The sequence below is a fragment of the Pseudophryne corroboree genome, chromosome 7, assembly GCF_028390025.1.
Source record: "Pseudophryne corroboree isolate aPseCor3 chromosome 7, aPseCor3.hap2, whole genome shotgun sequence".
Classification (NCBI taxonomy): domain Eukaryota; kingdom Metazoa; phylum Chordata; class Amphibia; order Anura; family Myobatrachidae; genus Pseudophryne; species Pseudophryne corroboree.
The window spans coordinates 269,315,179-269,332,417 of record NC_086450.1 but is presented as its reverse complement, the minus strand read 5'-3'; the positions used below and the strand labels follow the sequence as shown (position 1 = coordinate 269,332,417).

The 17,239-nt window shown below is 44.7% G+C and overlaps 1 protein-coding gene across 2 annotated transcripts in view; it reads right to left on the bottom strand.

The window, feature by feature from the left end:
* Positions 1–5,102, bottom strand: part of STK17B (serine/threonine kinase 17b) — a 301,296-nt gene extending 296,194 nt beyond the window's left edge. Inside the window, exon 1 of one of the 2 annotated variants that reach the window (XM_063934142.1) lies at positions 4,859–5,102. The gene's annotated coding sequence lies outside the window, so the exon portion shown is untranslated. The remainder of the gene's footprint in view (positions 1–4,858) is intronic. The other variant, XM_063934141.1, reaches the window with a different exon arrangement.
* Between the last annotated feature and the right edge of the window lie 12,137 nt (positions 5,103–17,239).

Here is a 17,239-nt window from a genome sequence, read left to right as displayed (position 1 = left end):
CATCTGAAGATGCGATCCCGACCACTTGTCCAAGAGGTCCCACTGGAAGGTCCTTGCATGGAACCTGCCGAATGGAATTGCTTCGTACGAAGCCACCATTTTTCCCAGGACTCGTGTGCAGTGATGCACCGATACCCGTTTTGGTTTTAGGAGGTCTCTGACTAGAGATGACAGCTCCTTGGCTTTCTCCTGCGGGAGAAACACTTTTTTCTGTTCTGTGTCCAGAATCATCCCCAGGAACAGTAAGCGTGTGGAAGGAACCAGTTGTGACTTTGGAATGTTTAGAATCCAGCCATGCTGTTGTAGCACTTCCCGAGATAGTGCTACTGGGACCAGTAACTGCTCCCTGGACCTCGCCTTTATTAAGAGATCGTCCAAGTACGGGATAATTAAAACTCCCTTTTTTCGAAGGAGTATCATCATTTCTGCCATTACCTTGGTAAACACCCTCGGTGCCGTGGACAGTCCAAACGGTAGTGTCTGGAATTGGTAATGGCAATCCTGTACCACAGATCTGAGGTACTCCTGGTGAGGAAGGTAAATTGGGACATGCAGGTAAGCATCCTTGATGTCCAGGGATACCATGTAATCCCCCTCGTCCAGGCTTGCAATAACCGCCCTGAGCGATTCCATCTTGAACTTTGATTTTTTTATGTATGTGTTCAAGGATTTCAAATTTAAAATGGGTCTCACCGAACCGTCCGGTTTCGGTACCACAAACAGTGTGGAATAGTAACCCCGTCCTTGTTGAAGTAGGGGTACTTTGACTATCACCTGCTGGGAATACAGCTTGTGAATTGCCTCTAGTACAGCCTCCCTGCTCGAGGGAATTGTCGGTAAGGCCGATTTGAGGAAACGGCGGGGGGGAGTCGCCTCGAATTCCAGCTTGTACCCCTGAGATACTACTTGAAGGATCCAGGGATCCACCCGTGAGTGAACCCACTGATCGCTGAAATTTTTGAGGCGGCCCCCCACCGTACCTGGCTCCGCCTGTGGAGCCCCACCGTCATGCGGCGGATTTGGAAGAAGCGGGGGAGGACTTTTGTTCCTGGGAACCTGCTGCGTGGTGCAGATTTTTTTTTTTCCCTTCCTCTGCCTCTAGACAGAAAGGACCCGCCTTTTCCCCGCCTGTTTCTCTGGGGTCGAAAGGACTACACCTGATAGTACGGCGCTTTTTTAGGCTGTGAGGGGACATGGGGTAAAAATGCTGACTTCCCAGCTGTTGCGGTGGAAACAAGGTCTGAGAGACCATCCCCGAATAACTCCTCACCCTTATAAGGCAAAACTTCCATGTGCCTTTTAGAATCTGCATCCCCTGTCCACTGCCGAGTCCATAAACCTCTCCTAGCAGAAATGGACAATGCACTTATTCTAGATGCCAGCCGGCAGATCTCCCTCTGTGCATCTCTCATGTACAAGACTGAGTCTTTTATATGCTCTACGGTTAGCAATATAGTGTCCCTGTCCAGGGTGTCAATATTTTCTGACAGGGAATCTGACCAAGCAGCAGCAGCACTGCACATCCACGCTGAAGCAATAGCTGGTCTCAGTATAACACCAGTGTGTGTATATATAGACTTTAGGATAGCCTCTTGCTTTCTATCAGCAGGTTCCTTTAGGGCGGCCGTATCCGGAGACGGTAGTGCCACCTTTTTAGACAAACGTGTGAGCGCTTTATCCACCCTAGGGGGAGTTTCCCAACGTGACCTATCCTCTGGCGAGAAAGGGAACACCATTAGTAATTTTTTTGAAATCACCAATTTCTTATCAGGGAAAGCCCACGCTTCTTCACACACTTCATTTAATTCTTCAGATGGGGGAAAAACTATTGGTAGTTTTTTCTCCCCAAACATAATACCCTTTTTTGAGGTACCTGGGTTTATATCAGAAAGGTGTAAAACCTCTTTCATTGCCTCAATCATGCCACGAATAGCCCTAGTGGACATTAAATTTGACTCATCGTCGTCGACACTGGTATCAGTATCCGTGTCGACATCTGTGTCTGCCATCTGAGGTAGTGGGCGTTTTAGAGCCCCTGATGGCCTTTGAATTGCCTGGGCAGGCAAGAGCTGAGAAGCCGGCTGTCCGCATTTGGCATGTCGTCAAATTTTTTATGTAAGGAGTCGACACTTGCACGTAATTCCTTCCATAAGTCCATCCACTCAGGTGTCTGCCCCGCAGGGGGTGACATCACATTTATAGGCATCTGCTCCGCCTCCACATAAGTCTCCTCATCAAACATGTCGACACAGCCGTACCGACACACCGCACACACACACAGGGAATGCTCTTAAAGGAGACAGGACCCCACAAAAGCCCTTTGGGGAGACAGAGAGAGAGTATGCCAGCACACACCAGAGCGCTATATAATGCAGGGACTAACTGAATTATGTCCCCTATAGCTCCTATAATATTTACTGCACCTCAAATCTGTGCCCCCCCCCCCTCTCTTTTTTACCATTTTCTGTAGTGTAGACTGCAGGGGAGAGTCAGGGAGCTTCCTTCCAGCGGAACTGTGAGGGAGAAATGGCGCCAGTGTGCTGAGGGAGATGGCTCCGCCCCTTTTTCGGCTGACTTTTCTCCCGCTTTTTTCTGTATTCTGGCAGGGGTAATTACCACATATATAGCCTCTGGGGCTATATATTGTGGTTATTTTGCCAGCCAAGGTAATATTATTGCTGCTCAGGGCGCCCCCCCCCCCCCCCCCCCAGCGCCCTGCACCCTCAGTGACCGGAGTGTGAAGTGTGTATGAGGAGCAATGGCGCACAGCTGCAGTGCTGTGCGCTACCTTGGTGAAGACTGAAGTCTTCTGCCGCCGATTTTCCGGACCATCTTCTTGCTTCTGGCTCTGTAAGGGGGACGGCGGCGCAGCTCCGGGAACGAACACCAAGGACGGGTCCTGCGGTCGATCCCTCTGGAGCTAATGGTGTCCAGTAGCCTAAGAAGCCCAAGCTAGCTGCAAGCAGGTAGGTTCGCTTCTTCTCCCCTTAGTCCCTCGTTGCAGTGAGCCTGTTGCCAGCAGGTCTCACCGTAAAATAAAAAACCTAATATATACTTTCTTTCTAGGAGCTCAGGAGAGCCCCTAGTGTGCATCCAGCTAGGCCGGGCACAGAAATCTAACTGAGGTCTGGAGGAGGGGCATAGAGGGAGGAGCCAGTGCACACCAGGTAGTACCAAATCTTTCTTTTAGTGTGCCCAGTCTCCTGCGGAGCCGTCTATTCCCCATGGTCCTTACGGAGTCCCCAGCATCCACTAGGACGTCAGAGAAATTATACAGAGCAGCTGATTGGTTGCCATGGGCAACTTCTCCACTCTTATCATTGCTTCATATATTTACCCGACTGTGTTGAATTAAGATGCCCATACACTTATGCGACTTCTCAGAGTGGAAAAGTCGCATACGATCACCCTTGAACTGTCAGGCAGCTTCCCAGCGGCAGGATCGCATATGATACAGCGTATGCAGCCTTTGTGCATATGCTGTATCATATATGGCCCCAGCCCAGGCTGTCAGTATAATATATCTATAGTGCAGTACTTCCGATCTAGGGGCTCCAATCACGGGACCGCGCATCAGATCAGAGGTAAAGCACATGCGATTTGCCACTTTTCTGTGGAACCAAATCTTATTACAGGTGGCAGAATTGGGTAGCTAACAGTAAGTGCAAGGTGTAATGTTTTGAGAGTGTAATAATTTTATTTAGAAACCCAAGTGGTTTTCCTTTGTTTAACCCTTTCACGTCCATGTCGTTCATCCTCAAGCCAGTCTTTTCTTGAAAGTGTCCCAAACGTATTACACATTGAATATATGTTGCTGAAACCTTGTCCACACTGTCCTGCGGGACGTAGTTGGCTGCTGTATGTGTTCTGAGAATCAGACAACTATAGGGCTTGTTCAATAACATTGTGTGGCCACTATTCAGGGTGGCCTAAAGTCATACTTGCCTACCTGACCCTCTCCATGAGGGAGAAAATGCTCTGTTTCTGGACTTTCCTGGTAATGTATGATTCATACATTACCAGGAAAGTCCAGGAACAGAGCATTTTCTCCCTCATGGAGAGGGTCAGGTAGGCAAGTATGCCTAAAGTAGGTAAAAGTATATTTCTATTACTATATGTATACTAATACTCACATCATTTCAACTCTACAACAAAAAGAATAATGAAATCTCATTACTGTATAGCTACTTTTGGGCCACCCTGTGTGTACATTATGTGCACAGAGACACATATACCCTACGGGTGGTCTTCAGGTTGCCGACTGTCGGGATCCCGGCGCACAGTATACCGGCGCCGGAATCCCGACAGCCGGCATACCAACAGCTTTTCTCCCTTGTGGGGTCCACGACCCGCCTGGAGGGAGAATAAATACTGCAGCGTAGCGAGTCCGCAAGGGACTCATTTGCGCTCGCCACGCTGTCGGTATGCCGGCGGTCGGGCTTCCGGCGCCGGAAGCACAGCCGCCGGCATACCATAACACACCCATACCCTACAACATGACACCTTATAAAAGGTACAAAAAGCGCTGCACCTGGACTTCCCACTTTATTTATGATTGCAATTACCTGTTTGTAGGCAGGTTGCGGTCAGTAGTCAGAATCAGGACTAGCCTTCATGAGAAGAGGTGACTGCAATCACTAATGAAACAAATGAAGTGGGGAGTTCTAGAGCAGAACGATTTGTGGACTGGTGAAGGGGGTCACACATTTCGTCATTGGTATATACAGTACATACAAGTGGGGTGTACATGCATGCACAGACTCTATACAGCAGCAACCAGAAGGTTGGTGGGAAGAAGGTACATCTACTGTACTCCGAGATACTAGAATGAGCCATCTGACACACACAAACTACTCACAGAGGATGCAGCTGTACGGTGATCCCGGGTGTCGCTTCTCCTGCAGCTAGTGAGCGGCCGCTGAGCTGTGTATATGATGGAGAGGCAGCGGCTCCCGCAGAGTCGCCACTGAGTCACTGACTGCACGCCACGACGGTTGTATTTTGAATCATGCACGGAAGGCTGATAATGTCACCTGACCATACCCGAATGGGCCAATCGCTGTGTATCGCCTGCGCCTCTCCGCCCGCTGACTGGTTAATGCCAACTTCCGGCAGTTCCGGGTGCTGCAGTGCCTGGCTCTGCTCTGCTGCCTGGTGGTCCGCTAGGTTTCTCTGTCATGGTACAGGTGCACTGTAACTGTGGTTATTATTACAGCTGGCTGACATACTGGTACTTACAGCGTGCCACATACGGTACGACCTTTCCATTATAGGCGACAGCCAAGCACATCCGGCAGTTTCTATTTACAGTAGCTGTAGAATGTTTATGACGTCACTTATATATTTTGATAAAAGTAAATCAAATATTTAAGTTTATTTTGAAAAAAAGGACTTTCACAAAAAATGCTTTTATTATTTACATTTTTTATCTCACTGGACTGAAGCAAAGCACAACCAGACTGAGAAAAATATTTAGGTGAACAGTTTTTGACACTGAAAAATAAAGAGAAAACCCTTGTACGGGACTGATTAAACATGTGACAGGTTACTCCTTCGGAGGCAAACTTCACTGCATACGCTCAAGCTAAATCTTTACGTGATCATTTTTTGATAGCCCAAGCACAGTCACGTATAGACTTTACAAAAAGCAGATACTATAGATGGGGTACGCGACTAGGACGTGTACTAGCCTCTTTTACTAAAACATATAAACGTAAAAATCACATAGTGTCCATAAAAAAAAAAGTTGATTCCCCCCCACCCCCCCCCCCCCCCCCCCCCCCCCCCCCCCCTTGACACGAACTTCTGATATTTCGGAGGCTTTTCACGAATATTATAGTAATTTGTGTTCTGTTGACCCTCCGCCCTCGGATTCTCTTCATGCTATTGTAAGGGAAGCTAAACTACCTAATCGGACGTCTGACCAAAAGGAGTTTTTGGATTCAGACATCACTGAGGAGGAAATTAGTTTGGCAATATCCTCTCTACACACATGTAAAATGCCTGAACCGGATGGTTTTTCCAGTGAATACTTTAAACTCTTAAAATTAGACATTCTCCCTACTTTATTAGAACTTTACCGTCATATACATAAATCTTGTCCAGTTTAACCTACTTTCTCTTACGTCCTAGAAGATGCTGGGGTCCACATTAGTACCATGGGGTATAGACGGGTCCACCAGGAGCCATTGGCACTTTTAGAGTTTGAAAGCGTGGGCTGGCTCCTCCCTCTATGCCCCTCTTGCCAGACTCAGTTTAGAAAATGTGCCCGGAGGAGCCGGTCACAGCTAGGGGAGCTCTACAGAGTTTTCCTAGTAAAAAGTTTTGTTAGAGTTTTTTATTTTACAGGGAAGCTGCTGGCAACAGCCCCCCTGCAGCGAGGGACTAAAGGGGGGGAGCAGTGTCTGCCCTGCGGGGTCTGAGCCACTGTCTCCGCTGACTGGACACTGAGCACCAGAGGGGTCGGATCGCTCCCCGCCACATGGTGTCACGGTGCCACCCCCTTACAGAGCTGAAGAAGTGGCGAGTGAGACACAGACTCCCCTAGCAAGCGGGGGGCTGGTGTGAAGACGGCGGTAGTGAGGAGGGAGCGCAGTATTACCTGCGCTCCTGGGAAGGCTCAGCGGTACACGGTGCAGCACTGTGAGGGGTGCCCTGTGCCATCGCTTACCCTCTACACTGGTCCAGAAGCCTGTCGGGGTCCTCGGATCTCAGCCAGCACTAATTCCTCAGGCCAGTTTAATCCATGAAGAGCGGGAAGGCAGCGCCATTAAGGGGGCGGAGCTTCTCAGAGTGGACCAAGCAGCGTTTCAGCGCCATTTTCCTGCCTGCACAGCGCTGAGAAGGAAAATCGGGTCCCTCCACAGCAACTCCAGCTATCTGTAAACGGTACCAAGGGGTTGTAGAAGGGGGGGGGGGGACAAGGGGTCTCCCTTTGGTAAAAGCGCTGTGTATGGGTTGGATCCAATCTCTGTGTCTCTCTTGCCATTCTTGGGGGGGAAACTCTGTCTTCCCTCACGTGTGTGTGTGTGTGTGTGTGTGTGTGTGTGTGTGTGTGTGTGTGTGTGTGTGTGTGTGTGTGTGGAGTGTTTGGTGGCCTCCTTTAGCTATGTCAAGGGACACTGTGTCATATGCTGCAGAGGATTTGTCCTCCCAGGATGATCCCATTCCATGTAATCAGGATAGCACTGGTTTAGCACAGATACCAGCAAGGGAGCCTGAGTGGTTTTCCTCTATCAAATCTTGGATTTCTCAGATTTCTGACAGGGTTGCAAGTAATGAATCTGCAACCCAGGTATTACAGAGCTCTATGGCAATATGGCCGATTTCTGGTACCTCAGGACGCTCCGCTATATACCCCCCACAAACGTGCGCTTGTTCATGTCATGCAAGATGACACGGATACCGATTCTAACACAGACAGTAATGGGGATGTGTTGCGGGGGTCCGCATCTCTTGCAAAAGGGGTGCAATTGATGATAGAGGCTATCAGGGATGTGTTGAATATTAATGATACCACACCTGACCACAGGTTGACAAGGCCTTTTCACTGAAAATAAAAAAGCCTCGCTAACCTTCCCTGCGTCAAAGTAATTGAATGCTATATTTGCGAAAGCATGGGAAAACCTTGAGAAAAAAATCCAGATCCCTAAGCGGGTACAGGTGGCGTTTCCTTTCCCTGAGGAGGATAGGAAAAAATGGGAAAACCCGCCGATTGTTGACGCATCTGTGTCCAGACTCTCAAAGAAGGTGGTTTTACCTGTTCCAGGATCTACCGCCTTAAAGGAGCCGTCTGATCGGAAAATTGATAACACACTTAAATCAATGTACACTGCTTCAGGGGCCATATTACGTCCCACCATTGCTAGTGCATGGATTGCAAAGGCTATAGTAAAGTGGTCAGCTACCTTACTAGAGGATTTGGATATGATGGATAGGGATGATGTTGCATTATTTTTACGCAACATACATGATTCAGCAGGTTTTATGGTAGAATCCATGAAAGTCCTGGGTTCCATGGCTGCGGGAATATCTTCCATGTCTGTTTCAGCTCATCAGGGACTGTCGCTGCGCCAGTGGTCGGCCGACGCGGAATCCAGAAAAAGTGTGGAATCCCTACCCTATACATGTCAGGCTCTCTTTGGGGAAGCTCTAGATGCGTGGATATCCACGACTACAGCGAGTAAGTCTCCGTTTCTTTCCTCAGCAGCACCTGCTCCGAAGAAATCCTTCTCTTCATCTGCAACACAGTCCTTTTGGCCTAACAAGCCTAGAAAGGCCAGACCGTCCAATACCTTCTTTAGGGGAGGTCGAGTTAAGTCCAAGAAACCTGCCGCTGCAGGTTCCCAGGAACAAAAGCCTGCTTCAGGTACGCCAGAGTCCCCTGCATGACGGTGGACCGCACAGCCTGGAGGTACGGCCAGTGGGAGTGAGACTCAGACAATTCAGTCACGTCTGGGTATCGTCCGGCCTGGATCCCTGGGTGATAGATATTGTATCCCAGGGATACAGGCTGGAATTTCAAAGTCTCCCTCCTCATCGTTTTTTCAAATCAGGCTTGCCAGCTCTGTTTGCAGACAGCACTGTATTACAAGAAACTGTCCAAAAGCTGGTGGAGGCACAGGTCATTGTGCCTGTTCCTCCTCCTGCACAGGCCACAGGTTACTATTTGAACCTTTTCGTGGGACCGACACCGGAATTCTTGGTATCCCTGGATATCAAGGATGCGTACCTCCACATTCCGATATGGCTGCCGCATCAGGATTATCTCCGTTTCGCATTGCTGGACTGTCATTTCCGGTTCTAGGCCCTGCCATTCGGCCTCTCCACAGCACCGAGGGTTTTTACCAAGGTGATGGCAGAGATGATGGTTCTCCTCCGCAAACAAGGGGTGAACATAATTCCATATCTGGCCAATCTGCTGATAAAGGCATCGTCCAAGGAGAAGCTACTGCATTCCATTGTTCTCACAACACGCCTCCTCAAGAGTCATGGTTGGATTCTGAACCTTCCAAAGTCGCATTTGGAACCAGCCCAGAGGTTGTCCTTTCTGGGAATGATCCTGGACACGGAAGTGCAGAGGGTGTTTCTTCCACAGGAAAAGGCGTTGGTAATACAGACTATGGTCCGGGATGTCCTGAAGCCAGCCTGGGTGTCGGTTCATCAATGCATTTGCCTGTTGGGAAAGATGGTTGCCTCTTACGAAGCTCTCCAGTACGGGAGGTTCCACGCTCGGACCTTCCAACTGGATCTTCTGGACAAGTGGTCGGGATCTCATCTCCACATGCACCAGAGAATTCATCTATCGCCGAAGGCCAGGATTTCGCTCCTCTGCTGGTTACAATTACCTCACCTTCTGGAGGGCCGCAGGTTCGGGATTCAGGATTGGGTCCTTCTAACCACGGATGCGAGCCTCGGGGTGGGGAGCAGTCACTCAAGGAGTAACTTTCCAAGGACGGTGGTCAAGCCTGGAATTTGGCCTGCCATCAACATCCTAGAACTAAGAGTCGTCTACAGCGGTCTTCTTCAGGCGACCCCTCTTCTAAGAAATCGGGCCATTCAAGTGCAGTCGGACAACGTAACAACAGTGGCTTACATAAACCGACAGGGCGGAACGAAGAGCAGAGCGGCAATGTCAGAAGTGACAAGAATACTCCTCTGGACAGAAAAACATGCGTTAGTGCTGTCAGCCATCTTCATTCCGGGAGTAGACAACTGGGAAGCAGACTTCCTCAGCAGACACGATCTCCATCCAGGGGAGTGGGGTCTCCATCTGGAGGTATTCAAGGAAATAACAGACCTTTGGGGATTACCCCAAATAGACATGATGGCCTCTCGTCTCAACAAAAAGCTTTGGCGTTATTGTTCCAGGTCGAGGGACCCACAAGCAGTGGTAGTGGACGTCCTGGTGTCTCCGTGGGTGTTCCAGTCAGTGTACGTGTTTCCACCACTCCCACTCATCCCAAGAATCCTAAAGCTCATAAGGAGAACAAGGGTTCAAGCGATCCTCATTGCCCCAGACTGGCCAAGAAGGGCATTCTGAAGAAGGTCATTCCTATCCTGATACAGGCTAGGAAAGCGGTAACGTCTAAACATTACCATCGTATTTGGAGGAAATATGTCTCTTAGTGTGAATCCAAGAAGTTTCCTACGGTGGAGTTTCAACTCGGACGTTTTCTCCTCCTCCTGCAGTCAGGTGTGGATATGAGCCTGAGGCTGGGATCTGTGAAGGTACAGATTTTGGCCCTTTCTGTTTTATTCCAGAAACAATTGGCTGCCCTCCCTGAGGTTCAGACTTTTTTGAATGGAGTTCTGCACATCCAGCCTCCCTTTGTACTGCCTATGGCGCCTTGGGATCTTAACATGGTGCAGCAGTTCCTCCAGTCGGATTGGTTTGAGCCTCTACAGGAGGTTGAGGTCAAATTTCTTACATGGAAGGCAGGTCACGTTGTTGGCCTTAGCTTCTGCTAGACGCGTGTCCGAATTGGGGGCTTTATCCTGTAAAGCCCTTACTTGCTCTTCCACGAAGATAGAGCTGAGCTCCGGACATGTCAGCAGTTTCTTCCGAAGGTTGTGTCGGCATTTCTTATCAAACAACCTATTGTGGTGCCAGTGGCTACTGACTCCTCAATCACATCAAAGTCCTTGGATGTTGTAAGAGCTCTGAAGATGTATGTGAAGAGAACTTCTCGTCACAGAAAGTTGGACTCCCTGTTTGTCCTATATGATCCCAAGAAAATTGGGTGTCCTGCTTCTAAGCAGACTGTTTCTCGCTGGATTCGGTTCACTATCCAGCATGCTTATTCTACGGCAGGACTGCCATGTCCAAGATCTGTTATGGTCCACTCTACTCGTAAGGTGGGGTCTTCCTGGGCAGCTGCCCTGGGTGTCTTGGCATTCCAACTGTCGATCTGCAACTTGGTTTGGGTCGAACATGTTTGCAAAGTTTTACAGGTTCGATTCCTTGGCCTCTGTTGATCTGAAGTTCAGTCAATCAGTTCTGCAGGAGCCTCCGCGCTCTCCCTCCCATTCTGGGAGCTTTGGTACATCCCCATGGTACTAATTTGGACCCCAGCATCCTCTAGGACGTAAGAGAAAATAGGATTTTGGTTACCTACCGGTAAATCCTTTTCTCATAGTCCGTAGAGGATGCTGGGCGCTCGCCCAGCGCTTTGTTTTCCTGCAAGCGTTATCTGGTTCAGTACAACTTTGTTTAGTTATGTACTGCATTGTTACTTGGTAAATAATGTTTCAGCAGTTGCTGAGTTTTTCAAGCTGGTTAGCTTGATGTGCCTTGTATGTGTGAGCTGGTATGAATCTCACCACTATCTGTGTTAAATCCTATCGAAGATGTCCGTCTCCTCAGGCACAGTTTCTAGACTGAGTCCGGTAGGAGGGGCATATAGGGGGTAGAAAAAAGAAGAAAGAATAGGTGTCCCACAATTATATATATTCCTTCCCAGGATTCCAAATATAGGACCTTTGAAGCCAGATTCCAGATGTCACCATATATAACGCTAATGGTTTGCTATATGTCCTGCTGAAATATCTCTCAATAAAATAATCAAAATACTAAATGTGTACTGTGTCTCTCTATATCTCAGAGTTAATATACAAGCTCTGTTATAAGGTCTCAATAACACCTGTGTGTTCTCTCAAGCTTCGTGAGCAGTGTTGTATCCACTGAAATAGGAGCATAAGAAACATTCGGATACAAATGTATCCACTAAAGAGAAACAATTGTTAAGCTCTGACAGTATCCAATCTTTCAGTTGTCACAAGGTTTTATTATAGCATCACTATGGCTCATTGAGAGCTGTGACAATTAGTGACAATAAGTGGTCAGAAATCTTTTAACAGGATATTGCTGTACATCATATTCATTCCCTTAAGATCCTTATACTCAGATATATGTTAATGATCTATTTAAGATCATAAGAGTAGTTTATTCCTCTATGTTATAATAGAAATGTTGAGGGCTCAGCACATTCTTATATGAATGTAGGCTAAAAATATTAATTTAAACATAGTTCATTAATGTATCATGTTAAGCCTTCAGGGTGTGTGTGTAATAGTGAATCTTACACCTGGTACCTAAATATGTTAGGCGCCCTCTGCTGCCCTTTCATTTAGGAGGGTTACATATATTCAGTGAATATATAATACTTGCTGTAAATGGATCTATGATCACTATAGAGTTGTTGTAAATGTGAAACATGTCACTAGTGTCCTGACACACATCCAGCCTTTTATTGAATCATTTCTGATATAGATTTATATACACATTAAGTATCTTTTGGTATGCGTATCAGGGCTTTATTATACAGCCTTGTGAACACCATTTAATACCATTCATAATACGCAGTGTTATTTCGGCACAGTGAATTATTTTATCAGCGTCTGATTGTGCAGTTTTCTCCCTGTAGCTTCCACACTTTGCCTGGATTGAGACACTTTCAAAATAAATAATTTCTGACATAGACACATATACACATTAAACGTCTAATGACCATATGGATTAGAGCTTTGGTGTACAGCCTTAAATATAAGGTTCAGTATGGTTCATTACACATAGTATTTTCTTGCACAGTAAGGCATTATGTTAGCAGCTGATTATGTTGTTTGCTTTCAATAAGCCTCACAGCTAACACAGGTTAAACACTCTCAACTGCAATATAGCAAGTCTTTCCTAATCTATCTAGCTGAGCATGATCCGGTGACTACCTAAAGTGTGCAGCTAGCCTGACGCATGCTTCGCTGTTTGCTTCATCAGAGGCAGAACCAGATTGCCTCCCAGTTTGTCCTTAAATACCAGCAGTAGTTGCATTTCCACCAATGGGAATCGCCTGTCAGCATCAGACATCCAATAGTGTTATGCCATCTCACATGCTGGTCACGTGATTGGCATTCACTGAAGCTTCCTATGCCGTCTTTTTAAGTTAGACTAATCGATCCAACACAATCTTTGTGAGGTCTAAATTATTCAGACCAAATCCATCGAGTACCTATCCGTGATGTGCGGCGCTTCAAACGTATATATAGAATAATTCCTAGATTAAATCAGAATTTGTGAATAAAGTTCTGATTTAATCTAGGAATTATTCTCCTCTCCAGATAAATTGACACTCTAAATGAAATATAGACCCATTGAAAAAATATGGAGAGGATATCAATTGATTAATCTGGTCTGGGAAGACACAATAGACTTGCAATCGTAGATCCATTAACTAACCTGGATACATATACCCAGAATATATGAGATTAAATTCAGATATATAAGAATACAGACAACATGACGATCCAGATTACAAACTCTGGGATCTCATGTTGTCAAACGGGTACCATCCTTTGGATGAAATACATGAAATTATACGTTTGAAGCGCTGCACATCACGGATAGGTACTCGATGGATTTGGTCTGAATAATTTAGACCTCACAACGATTGTGTTGGATCGATTAGTCTAACTTAAAAAGACGGCATAGGAAGCTTCAGTGAATGCCGATCACGTGACCAGCATGTGAGATGGCATAACACTATTGGATGTCTGATGCTGACAGGCGATTCCCATTGGTGGAAATGCAACTACTGGTGGTATTTAAGGACAGACTGGGAGGCAATCTGGTTCTGCCTCTGATGAAGCAAACAGCGAAGCATGCGTCAGGCTAGCTGCGCACTTTAGGTAGTCACCGGATCATGCTCAGCTAGATAGATTAGGAAAGACTTGCTATATTGCAGTTGAGAGTGTTTAACCTGTGTTAGCTGTGAGGCTTATTGAAAGCAAACAACATAATCAGCTGCTAACATAATGCCTTACTGTGCAAGAAAATACTATGTGTAATGAACCATACTGAACCTTATATTTAAGGCTGTACACCAAAGCTCTAATCCATATGGTCATTAGACGTTTAATGTGTATATGTGTCTATATCAGAAATTATTTATTTTGAAAGTGTCTCAATCCAGACAAAGTGTGGAAGCTACAGGGAGAAAACTGCACAATCAGACGCTGATAAAATAATTCACTGTGCCGAAATAACACTGCGTATTATGAATGGTATTAAATGGTGTTCACAAGGCTGTATAATAAAGCCCTGATACGCATACCAAAAGATACTTAATGTGTATATACATCTATATCAGAAATGATTCAATAAAAGGCTGGATGTGTGTCAGGACACTAGTGACATGTTTCACATTTACAACAACTCTATAGTGATCATAGATCCATTTACAGCAAGTATTATATATTCACTGAATATATGTAACCCTCCTAAATGAAAGGGCAGCAGAGGGCGCCTAACATATTTAGGTACCAGGTGTAAGATTCACTATTACACACACACCCTGAAGGCTTAACATGATACATTAATGAACTATGTTTAAATTAATATTTTTAGCCTACATTCATATAAGAATGTGCTGAGCCCTCAACATTTCTATTATAACATAGAGGAATAAACTACTCTTATGATCTTAAATAGATCATTAACATATATCTGAGTATAAGGATCTTAAGGGAATGAATATGATGTACAGCAATATCCTGTTAAAAGATTTCTGACCACTTATTGTCACTAATTGTCACAGCTCTCAATGAGCCATAGTGATGCTATAATAAAACCTTGTGACAACTGAAAGATTGGATACTGTCAGAGCTTAACAATTGTTTCTCTTTAGTGGATACATTTGTATCCGAATGTTTCTTATGCTCCTATTTCAGTGGATACAACACTGCTCATGAAGCTTGAGAGAACACACAGGTGTTATTGAGACCTTATAACAGAGCTTGTATATTAACTCTGAGATATAGAGAGACACAGTACACATTTAGTATTTTGATTATTTTATTGAGAGATATTTCAGCAGGACATATAGCAAACCATTAGCGTTATATATGGGGACATCTGGAATCTGACTTCAAAGGTCCTATATTTGGAATCCTGGGAAGGAATATATATAATTGTGGGACACCTATTCTTGGAGCCTTCTTAGTTGTCTAATATGTGAAATACAATGCATATGAAATATTTCTGATACACTCTTGACCATCTATAGATTTTGTTAGCAATATATGAGCGATTCCGGTGACATCTAGTGCGCAGCATTTTCATTTTAAAACACGATTTCTTCTCTATTTACACTATTCTACTTTCCTTTTAATATTCGCTGGTTTTAATATATATTTCAATAAAAGTTATATCTTAATATAAGATTGTGTGCACCACCATAGGGCATTTCGAATTCTTTCTTCTTTTTTCTCCTGTAGACTTACCTTGCCTGTGGTAGCACCCCCCAAAATCTGGAAGAATATACAGAATATTTTTGATAAATTAAAAAATGGGGGTCATTTATTAAATATGAATCTACCTGTGCGACCAGTATTATAGCATATAGGGGGGAGCCAGCTCACACTCTCAAACTCTTAAAGTGCCTATGGCTCCTGGTGGACCCATCTCTATCCCATGGATACTAATGTGGACCCCAGCATCCCCTACGGACTACGAAAAAAGGATTTACCGGTAGGTAACCAAAATCCTATTTTTAATTATGCATTCACTACCCTAATCCCGTAGCCAGACAGAGTTCCGACATTACTTGGATCTTACCGCCCCATTACCTTACTAAATGTAGATTTTAAAATTCTTTCCAAAATATTTTCAACTAGATTGTAATCTTTTACATCTTCCCTCTTACATCACATCAATTGGGATTCACACGTGGAAGGCATTCCGTTAAAGGTATCCGAACTGCCATAGCTTCAATTGTAGCAGCTAATAATAATCCTTCCACTCCTAACATGCTCTTAAGTATGGATGCCCAAAAGGCATTTAACCCGGTAACTTGTCCATTTTTATTTAAGGTACTTTCAACTAGAGATTTTGGCCCTCATTTTATTAACTTAATTAAAAAAAAAATTTTTATAATTTCCTGCCACTTCTCTTTTGATAAATGGTACAAAGACTGATCCAATCATAATGACCCGAGGCACTCGTCTGGGATGCCCTCTTTCTCCGATATTATTTACTGTAATTTATCTTTAGATCCCCTGCTCAGAATTATAGACTCCTGGCCTGTATTAAAAGGCAAAAATATTGGGACTTCCGAAATAAGAATTACTGTTTTTGCTGATGATGTCTTTATACATTTGTCGAATCCTACACGCTCTCTACGACCTCTTTTAGACTTGATTGATAGAATGGGATCTGTTTCTGGATTTCTTGTTAATTTTGAAAAATCGCAGGCTTTTTATCTAAAACGTGGATTCTACCGTCCAAAATGGGCTGAACAATTATCTTTAAAGTGGGCAAAAACAAGACTCCCATACCTGGGTATTTTTCTCCCTAAAAACATATCCAATTTATATGTAATCAACATCAAAAAAATTCTTGCAGATCAAGGAGGGGATTGAGGGATTGAGTCATCTTCAACTATCTTTCTTGGGTAGAGCTAATATAATTCGTATGATTTATTTTCCAAAACTTTTATACCCATTGCAGGTTCTTCCTATTTTATTATCCCAAACAGATCTACAATTAATAACCTCCCTTTTCCGAAAATTTATTTGGAATAATAAACGGGCACAAATTGGACTGATTAAGCTTTGTCAACCCAAGTATAATGGAGGAATTAATTTTCCTGACATTTTAATTTACAGTTATGCTGCCCATGTCCGTTATATTAAGGATTGGTTACATAATGAACGAACATATACTGATACACTCCTGGAACAACACTTTATTCCTACACTATCATTAGCAGCTTTTTTTTTTACACATAACTGACGCAGAATTACCATTAAACATGACCAATAATCCTCTTCTTCTCACCACTAGGAAAGTATGGTTGTTGTTACTGCATAAATACAAACCACCAAAATTTCTCTATTCATCTACCCTTTTTAAGAAATCCAAATTTTCAAAACGGTGAAGCCACTCACCCATTTTCCTTGTGGAGATCGGAGGGACTTTATAGAATATGCCAATTAATTTCCCCTGACTCACATAAACCATTCTCATATTTAGATGCTGTGACTAAATTCACATTTCTTGGTCCTCATACCTTTGCATTTCTTCAAGCTCAACATTATGCTAGTCAAATTTCTAAACTAATTCCGGCAGGTGACTGGGACAATCCTCTGGACAACATGTTGTTAAAATTACCCCTATCAAAGGGGGCTATTTTCTCTCATTACAATTGTCTTAGAATCTGAGTAGAGTATTCTTCTCTTAAAACTGGTA